The following is a 9,919-nucleotide window of genomic DNA, read 5'->3' as shown; positions in this document are numbered from 1 at the left end:
AGTAGAGGTTTTACCTCCATCGGAGGGCCTCGAACCCGGGTACGTCGCCGTGTCGCTCGTGCCCATACCCGCTTCCGGATACCGCCGTGAGATCTCTCGAGAGCCCCTTCGATTAGCCACCCTATGGCATATGCCGTGACGATACCACGACATTTGGCGCCCACCGTGGGGCCTTCGGCATCCTCGGCCGGTGTCTTCATCCGGACGGGCCTCACCATCACCACCGGCGAGCGAGTCGCTTCGGGCTTGATCCGGAGATTCGGCTCCCTCGGCCGCGTCGGCGACAACGGCCGGCCGCGCCGCCGACCGGCCCTTCCCGGCCGGCGGCCGCGTCATCTCCTTCGGCGGCCACGACGTCTACGTCGCCACCGTCGCACCGCCGCGCTACCCGCGGCAGGTGTTGCGCTGCGCTAGCCCTCCTCCGCGAGCCGGCGAGCAACGCTCTCGCCGGCCCCGCCGTCGTGCAAGTCATGATGGCCGGCGAGGAAGTCACCAAGAACCCGCGCACCCGCGGCCCCAACCTGGAGCGCCACGTCGACCCCAACGCCTCCGGCTCGGGCCCAAAGGCGCCACCACCACCGTCCCGGCTGGAGCAAGTCCGGGCAAGGCCGAGCACCCCGCTCACCACCGGCGCCGGCACCGACGCCGCCGCCGTCGAGGCGGACACGGAGGCGCACCGCGTGCTCCTCCTCAAGCGGACCGAGGAGCTGGCTGCTGCTAAGCGCCGGTGGGACATCACCCGGCGCGAGTACAACCGCGCCCACGGCCTCACCCCGGGCGGCGACAACCCCGGCCGAGCCGGCGAGATCCGCCGCGAGGCCGCGACCTAGGCGCCGAGATCGACCGCGACGGCGCGGACGAGCCGGCTCCATCCATGGAGCTGCCCATCTACAACACCCCCGACAAGAACATGCTCGCGGCCGAAGCCGCCGCGGAAGAGCTGCACCGCCTCGAAGGCGAAGAGCTACGCCGCCGGACTGCGCGGGTGGCTGATTTGGTGAAGGCTGCCAACGGGCGGTCGAAAGACCCAGTGCACGCCCGAGACCCTAGGGCTCCTCACGCTCGTGGTGCCGCAGGCAATGCCAGGGACACGGCCGAGTCCGCCTCCCCAGCACCAAGCCGGCGCAACGACTCCCGCGCCACGCGCGCGGCCTCGAGCCGGCCAAGTCACCAACCAGGCGGCGGCAGCAGCCGCAGCCGTGCCCCACCAGCGGAACCGGGAGCAAGACTCCGAGCCTCGACGCCCACATCGGCCGGCTCCGGAAGCCGGCGGCGCTCGCCGGCCCGGCCCACTCCCGGCCGGGCCCGCGCATCGAGCTCGCGGACGCCGAGAGATCGCCTCGACCGGCCGATCGAATCCCGCATCGCGGAAGAGGAGGCGCCGGCTTGCCCCAAGTGCTTCGGGCCCCGCATCGCCAACGAGCCCGTGCTCGACGGCTTCCGGCTCCCCGTGACACGCCCAAGTACGACGGCACCGCCAAGCCGGAGGACCGGCTGCTGGACTACTCCACCGCTGGTCGGCATCTCTCGGGGCAACAAGCGGCCGGGCTGTGCGCTACTCCCCCTCATGCTTGCTCGGCTCCGCCCGCACATGGCTCAACAACCTGCCGGCCGGCAGCATAAACGGCTGGCTGGACTTCGAGGCCGCCTTCATCGGCAACTTCACCGGCACCTATCGCCGGCCGGGTCGCCCTCAACGGCTTGAGATGTGCAAGCGGGGCCCGGACGAGACGGATTGCGCGTACACGACGCGCCGGTGCGAGATGCGCAACTCCTCGCGAGGGCGTGCACGAGATGCAAGCCATCGGCTTCTTCATGGGAGGCTGCCGGCCCAACACCATGCTCTGTGGCACAAGCTACGCCGCGGCCGAGCCCAAGACGATGGCCGCCTTGATGGCCATCGCGGACAACGTACGCGCCGGGCCGAGGAAGCCGGCAAAGCGCCGGGCGACGTTTCACCAGCCCCGGCAAGACGAGACAACAAGCCGGCTGAGCACAAGCCGGCCGAGGGCGGCTCGCATGGCAGCCGGCGGGACAACTACCGCGGCAAGCGTCCACGGCGACCGGCCCGGACCGCCGGTACGGTTCCGCCCATGTGGCAGCCGTGTCGGACAACGCGGCGGCGGCGGCCGCCGCCGAGCGAGACGGAGCCGGCAATGGAAGCCGAAGTACACCTTCGAGCGGATGCTCGACTCGCCGTGCAAGTACCACGGCGGCAAGAACCCCTCCAACCACACCACCCGCGATTGCCACTTCATGAAGCGGGCGACAAGCGGCGAACCCCTCCCCCTCCACCCCCCGCCTCCTCCGGCCGGCGGGCCGGGTGGTCAAGGCGGCGCAGAACGCCAACCTCGAGCACCACGAGGCTAACCAAGTGCACCATGGCCGATATCCGGCCGAAGATGCTACCTACATCATCTTCACCTCCGAGCCGAGGACAAGACGAGCCGGCGAGCCGTTCCTCGAGGTCAACGCGGTCATACCGCCGGTCCCCGGTACCTAAGCCGGTCGAGAGCGAGGCCATCACTTTCGATCGCCGCGACACACCGGCTGTCCTGCCGAAGCCGGGCAGCTACGCCATGGTCCTCGACCCCACCATCGGCACGACTCGGCGCGGCGTGCGATTTTCGCGCGTCCTCATCGACGGCGGCGGCGGCATCAACATCCTCTACCGCGACACCGCCCGCAAGCCGGGCATCCAGGAGGCCGAGTTGCGCCCCACCCCGCCGTCTTCCATGGCATCGTGCCGGGCCACTGCTGCCGGCCGATAGGCCGGATCACGGCCGGAGGTGATGTTCGGGAAGCCGGACCACTTCCGCACCGAGAGAGTCGAGTTCGAGGTGGTGGACCTCGTGAGGCCCTACCACGCGCTCCTGGGCAGGCCGGCCGCGACCAAGTTCATGGCGGTGCCCCACTATGGGTACCCGAAGATGAAGGCTCGCTTGGCCCAAAGGGGGTCATCACCATAGCCGGCGACTATCGCCGCTCCATGGAGCTGCGCCACGCGGAGCTCCAAGATGGCCCGGACGCGGTCATCGCCACCGAGAAGCGGCTCATCCACGACGCCGTTGCCCTCGCCAAGGCCGCGCAGACGGACATGCCGGCTGGAGGCAACCCGGCTGGGACGACTCACTTCCGGCCGGCCGACGGCACCAAGAAGATCTCGCTGGACCCGGCACGGCCGGACAAGTACGTCACCATCGGTGCCGGCTTGAACAAGAAATAGGAAAGCGAGCTCACCGGCTTCCTCCGTGAGAATCGGGACATCTTCGCATGGACTCCAAGAGACATGCCGGGTGTGCGAGGGAGTTGGGCGAGCACCACCTCCACGTCCGGCTGACGCCAAGCCGGTGAAGCGGCCTCTCGGGCGCTTCGCCGAAGAACGAAGGAAGGCCATCGGTGAAGAAATCGCCCGGCTCCTAGCTGCCGGCTTCATCATGGAAGTCTGCACCCGGACTGGTTGGCGAACCCGGTCCTGGTTTTGAAGAAGAACGGCTCTGGCGCATGTGTATCGACTACACCGGCTCGAACAAGGCGTGCCCGAAGGACCCCTTCCCCTGCCGCGCATAGATCAAGTCATAGACTCGATTGCCGGCTGTGAACTGTTGTCTTTTCTAGATGCCTATTCGAGGCTACCACCGATTCCTTTGAATCCGGATGATCAAATAAAGACTTCGTTCATTACCCCGTACGGGGCTTACTGCTACACGACTATGCCATTCGGCTTGAAAAATGCGAGCGCCACCTACCAAAGGTGCATGCAAAAGTGTTTGCGAGGATCAAATCGGCGAAATGTTCACGCATATGTGGATGATGTCGTTGTAAAAACCAAGGAGATGCCTACCCTCCTTGATGACTCGAGAGAAACCTTCACCAATCTGCGAAGATTCGGATGAAGCTCAACCCGGCCAAGTGCACTTTCGGCGTGCCGGCCGGCCAACTCTGGGCTACCTCGTCTCTCGGCGAGGAATCGAAGCCAACCCAGAGAAGATCGGTGCCATTGAGAAGATGGAGCTGCCGCGAGTGCCTCAAGGACGTCCGGAAGTTCGTCGGCTGTCCGGCTTCCTTGAGCCGCTTCGTCGGCCGGACGTGGGGAGAAGACCTTGCCCTATATCGGTTGATGAGGAAGGCGGACAAGTTCGTCCGGTCACCGCGAGCGGATGAAGCCTTCCGTGACTTAAAGCGCGTGCTCTCAACCGCGCCAATCCTCGCAACGCCGGGTTCAATGGAGCCGATGCTTGTTGTACATCGCAGCCACCAACCGAGTGGTTAGCGTTGTCTCGGTGGTGGAGCGCAAAGAAGCCGAAAACGGAGAGCGACTGGTCCGGCGCCCAGTCTACTACCTCAGCGAAGTGCTCTCCCAGTCAAAGCAAAACTACCCCCACTACCAGAAGGTCACCTACGGTGTCTACATGGCAGCCAAGAAGCTCAAGCATTACTTCCAAGAACACCCCATCCGGGTGGTTGCCACAGCGCCTCTGGCGGAAATCATCGGCAGCAAGGATGCCAACGGCCGGGTTGCCAAGTGGGCCCCGGAGCTAGCCGCCCACACCATCCTCTACGAGCCACGCACGGCCATCAAGTCGCGGATCCTCGCGGACTTCTTCGTCGGCCGGGCTGAGATGCGGTACTCGCCGCCTGTGCCGGATTCCACACATTGGAAGATGCACTTTGACGGCTCGAAGATGCGCAACGGCTTAGGAGCCGGCATCGTCATCACCTCTCCCAAGGGAGACCGACTGGACTACGTCCTGCAGATCCACTTCGCCGCATCCAACAATGTGGCGGAGTACGAAGCGCTCATACATGGGCTGAAGCTGGCCAAGGAGATTGGCGTGCGTCGCATACTTTGCTTCGGCGACTCCGACTTGGTTATACAGCAAGCATCTGGCGACTGGGACGCGAAGGATGCCAACATGGCCTCATACCGCTTCCATGTCCAGCAGCTATCCGGCTTCTTCGACGGCTGCGAATTCCATCATGTGCCACGAGCAAACAACGAGGCGGCTGACGCCTTATCCAAGATTGGCTCAACCCGGCAAGCCATTCCGCCGGGTATCGCCTTAGCGGTTATCAAGAAGCCGTCCATCATACCGTCACCGGATTCGGATTCAATATTCGTGCCGGCTGACCCGGGGGTGCTCGGCCGAACCCGGGGCTTCATCGCCCAAGTCGGGGGCTAACAAGCCGAACCCGCCGGCTACCATGCCGAACCCGGGGACTTCTCAGTCCAACCCGGGGGCTTCATCGCCACACTCGGGGGCTAGCAAGCCGAACCCGCCGGCTAGCAAGCCGAACCCGGCGACCATGCAGTCGAAGCCGGAAGCTCCCACGCGGGAGACCCTGTTGGTCAGCGTATTCGAGATAAGATGCGTACCTTCATGGGCACAAGATTTCCTCTCCTACCTCACCGACGGTGTGCTGCCTGATGACAGAGTCCGGGCCGGGCAGTATTGAGAGAAGGGCCAAGGCCTATACAATCATCAACCACGAGCCGTACAAACGCAGCGTAAGTGGGGTGTTCCGAGCGGTGCGTCGAGCCGGCTGAAGGGATTGAACTCCTACGGGAAATCCATCGGGGTGAGTGCGGCCACCACGCCTCCTCCCGAGCCATAGTGGCCAAAGCCTTCCGGCACGGTTTTTATCGGCCGACCGCGCTCGGAGACGCGAAGAACTGGTGAAGAAGTGCAACGGCTGCCAACGCTTCGCCAAGCAAAGGAACACGCCGGCTTCCGCCTTGAAGACCATCCCCATTACCTGGCCATTTGCCGTATGGGGCTTGGATATGGTGGGCCCATTCAAGACAGCCCGAGGCGGCATGACTCATCTCTTGGTGATGATTGACAAGTTCACTAAGTGGATCGAGGCCAAGCCAATCAAGAAGCTGGACGGCTCCACAGCCGTCACTTTCCTCAAGGAAATAATCGTAAGATATGGCTACCCGCATAGCATCATCACCGACAATGGCAGCAACTTCGCCGAAGGCATCTTCAAACGCTACTGCGGAGAAATGGGGATCCGGATGGACCTATCGTCCGTGGCACACCCGGAAACCAACGGCCAAGTGGAGAAGGCTAACGGCTTGATCCTAGCCGGCATCCGGCCCCGGCTGGTGGAGCCGCTTGAGCGCTCGGCCGGCTGCCTGGATTGAAGAGCTGCCCGGCGTCGTCGTGGAGCTCGCGCACAACGCCAAACCGCTCGGTCGGGTTCACACCCTTCTTCCTCGTATACGGGGCCGAAGCCGTCCCGCCGGCCGATATCGAGCACGACGCGCCAAGAATCAAGCTCTACACGAAGCCGAAGCCAAAGAAGCTCGCGAAGATGGAGTCGACACTGGTGGAAGAGGTCCGGCCGATGGCCGAGTCCAGGTCAACCGTATATCAGCAAAGCCTCCGTCGCTACCACAGCCGGAAGGTCAAGACCTTAATATTCCAAGAAGGAGACCTAGTGCTCCGGCTGATCCAACGGACAGCCGGACAGCATAAACTAGCATCCCCATGGGAGGGTCCCTTCATCGTGAGCAAGGCAGTAGGCAATGATTCCTACTATCTCATAGATGCCCAAGAGGCTAAGAAAAACAAGCCGGACAAGGCCGACGAGGAGACTAAACGTCCCTGGAATGTCAGGTTGCTCCGCCCATTTTACACATGAGAACGAGGAATGTATGTATCCCTTGTATCCCTTTTGTAAGTTATGAAAAAGCTTGCGCCAAGAGCGCCGTTTCCAACAAGTTTTTCGCGTACTTTACCTCGTTTCGCCAATTGGCTTGAACCCTCTCACGCGGTCGGATCGATAACGTGATCCGGTTTCCGACAGCCCGGCTTCCGATCCGACTACTGGACCGCAACCCGGCTGTCCGCGTGGCGGGAGTAAAGCCTAGGGAGCCGGCACGCGAAAAACGACTAAAGGAAAGAGTAAAAGCGAATTGACTTGCAAATTTTCATAAAGTGTCGGATTGCCGAATTCAACTCGTTCGACCGAAATCTGTCGGCCTCCTCGCCGGCCCGCTCTTGATCCGGCGACGGATCGCAAGTCGGACGTACGGCCGGCAAGAGCACGGCCAAAGAGTGGGGCGGATAGGAAAAAGCGCACAAGTCGAAAGAAAGCAAGCCGACACACAAATGATTAACAAACACATTAAAGTGTGCCTTAATAAAAGGATAATTATATTGTCTTACATATGCACCCGGCATCCCGGGGATTTAATAAATTGTCTTGGCAAAAGCAACAATCAAAGGACAGGTAAACCATAGTTTTAAAAACCGGACCGGACCGCCGGTTGAACCGGAAAAAACCGAAACCAGGCCCTGCACCGATCTTTTTGGCGCACTAGACCGCTCGCGCACCTAACCCAGTGAAAACCGGACGAACCGCGGCTCAACAGGCGGTTTTGGAAGAAAACCGGGAGTACTGAATCGCCGGTCCAACCAGTAGAAGCATTAGTTCGCGTGAAAAATTAAATGCATGAGGTAGGATTCGATCCTGTAACCTCCAGCCGATCTAACACCCGCACTGACCAATTGAGCTACAATTGTTTGATGACTACAGAAGATAGCAGCTTCTTTTATACATAGGTCACACGATAGGAGCTTTGCTTTTTTACGCCGCATGGCATACGTGCATGTTCTGTGCGCTAGATTTGCTGCCTTTTAGCATTGCTGAATGCAAAAAAATGAATTACACGAGCGTGTGTTAGGTGCTTGGCTGTATTAGACATGGCAAAGTCGGTAAGTTGTTGACTACTTTATGAATTATTATAAAAATTTGCAAGTCTAAAATATATTTGTATACATGATTATTTATTTACTGCAGTATTTATAAGTAAAATATACTACTCTATATCTTAAAAAACCAGACAATGAACCGGTGAACCAGTGGTCCGACCAGTAAAAACCTGAACCGATAGCCTTACCGGTTCGGTCACGGTCCGGTTTTTAAAACTATGAGGTAAACTAAGCGCCAGGTGGAGGAGCATCAGTGGAGCCGGCTGCCGGGTCGTCCTCAGGCACGTCCTCCGCCTCCTCATCGTCCATGTACTCTCCATCGGACAGAGGAGGGTTCGGGTCCGCGACGAAGAGGGTCTTGTCGACGAACTCGACGATGGCGCTGGCTCGAGCAAGGCGGGCGGCCTTGAGATCGGCCGGGAGCTTGTCCTCCACGGCCGGCTCGCCGGAACTCAAGCTGCCCCGGGTCCACCTCGTTGTACCAAGAGAGGACGAAGGACGGCGCCATGTCGGCACCGGCGCGCGTGGCCGACTCTTTCCGGTCGAGGAAACGGTCCGGCGCCCGCTCCATCGCAGCGATGAGGCCGGAGATATCTTGCGGCGCCGCCTCTTCGAGCCACGGCATGGGCACCGGCTCTTCGGCCGCCTTCCGAAGCTCCCGGCCGAGCTTGGTGATGGGCTCGACGCGGGCACTCATGGACGCCGGGTGATCCTCCATGGAGAAATACTCCGAGCTGCCCTCTTCGCCAGTCGCCTGCCTCCGGGACTCGCGCTCAACGCCAACGGCTGCCAAGGCCGCATCCTGCGTCTCTGGGAAGGCCGCTGCGGGAAGAAGCATATCAGAAACCACCAAAAGCCGAAATAAGCTGAAAAATGCAAATTTTCGAAGTCCTAAAGTAAGACTGGCGGCAGCCGGCACGAGCCGACTGCCCCCAGCCCGAAGATGGAGATTCCGAAGACTGGCGGCAGCGGCACGAACCGACTGCCCCCAGCCGAAATTTCGAAGGAGCAAAGCAAAAGCCTGGCGGCAGCCGGCACGAGCCGACTGCCCCCAGCCCGAAGATGGAGATTTCGAAGACTGGCGGCAGCGGCACGAACCGACTGCTCCCAGCCGAAATTTCGAAGGAGCAAAGCAAAAGCCTGGCGGCAGCCGGCACGAACCGACTGCCCCCAGCCCGGAGATGGAGAATAGCGAAAAAAGATAAGTTTCAGCTGCCGGCTACCAACCTAAGCCGGCAGCCGACAGCCGAAAGCCGGCAAAGGGAAGGAAACATAGACACTCACCCGACAAGCCGCGATCAAGCGCGCCAATCCCCTCCGTCCAGCGCTTGGCGGTGGCCGTCGGCTCCGTGGACTTGGTGGTGACTTCCTCCCCGAAGCGCAAGCCGTTGCCTCTCCACCTCGTCCAGCCGCCTGCTCAGCTCCGCCAGCTTGTCCTCCCCGTCCTTCTTGAGGGCAGCGAGCTCCTTAAGGTGGTTCTGCTCCAGCTGGCGCAGCCGCGTCAGCTCCTGATCAGCCAGCTTAAGCTTGCGGGCGGCGGATCGGCCCGCCTCCTCGCTCACGGCGCACTGGTCGCGAGCGGCTCGGAGATCCGACTCCAGCTGCGGGACCTTGGCGGCTTCAACTGCAAGTCGGCCAGAAAGGAATGTCAGCCAACCAAGATTAGAAAGAAGACAAGACATCAAGTCGAAAGAAGCATAGAGCTTACCCTTGGCGGCTTCCAGCTCGCGGGCCAAGTCGGCCCGGTCCAGCTTGGCCTTGTGGTAGTGGGTCACGGCGGGGTTGTACGGAGCGGTGCGCCGATCCGCCACAGCCTAAGGAAAAAGAAAAAGTTAGTCGGTCGAGGCGAAACCCGTGCCGGCTCCAAGCGACCGGCCCATGCCTCGGAGGGCTACCAGGATAATATTCGGATCAAAAACAGTCGAAGCCTACCTTGCTGGCTTCCTCCACCTTGGCGACGTTAGCCGCGGCCTCGGTTGCCCCGGCCTTGAGATTGGCCTCGCGAGGCCGGAGAAGAACATCTCCACCGATGCTTGGCCGGGGTTCCCCTCCCGGCTGGTCACCTCGTAGGAGTCGGCGCGGAGCCACGCCCGCTCCATGGTGGCAGCCGAGCCGAGGCTGGAGTCGGAGGCGGACGACACCCGAAGAAGAAGTGCGCCCTTGGCCACGTGCGGGCCTTGCGGTGACGCCGTTGG

The sequence above is a fragment of the Lolium rigidum genome, chromosome 4, assembly GCF_022539505.1.
Source record: "Lolium rigidum isolate FL_2022 chromosome 4, APGP_CSIRO_Lrig_0.1, whole genome shotgun sequence".
Taxonomy (NCBI): Eukaryota; Viridiplantae; Streptophyta; class Magnoliopsida; order Poales; family Poaceae; genus Lolium; species Lolium rigidum.
Note: the sequence above shows the minus strand (reverse complement) of the source record.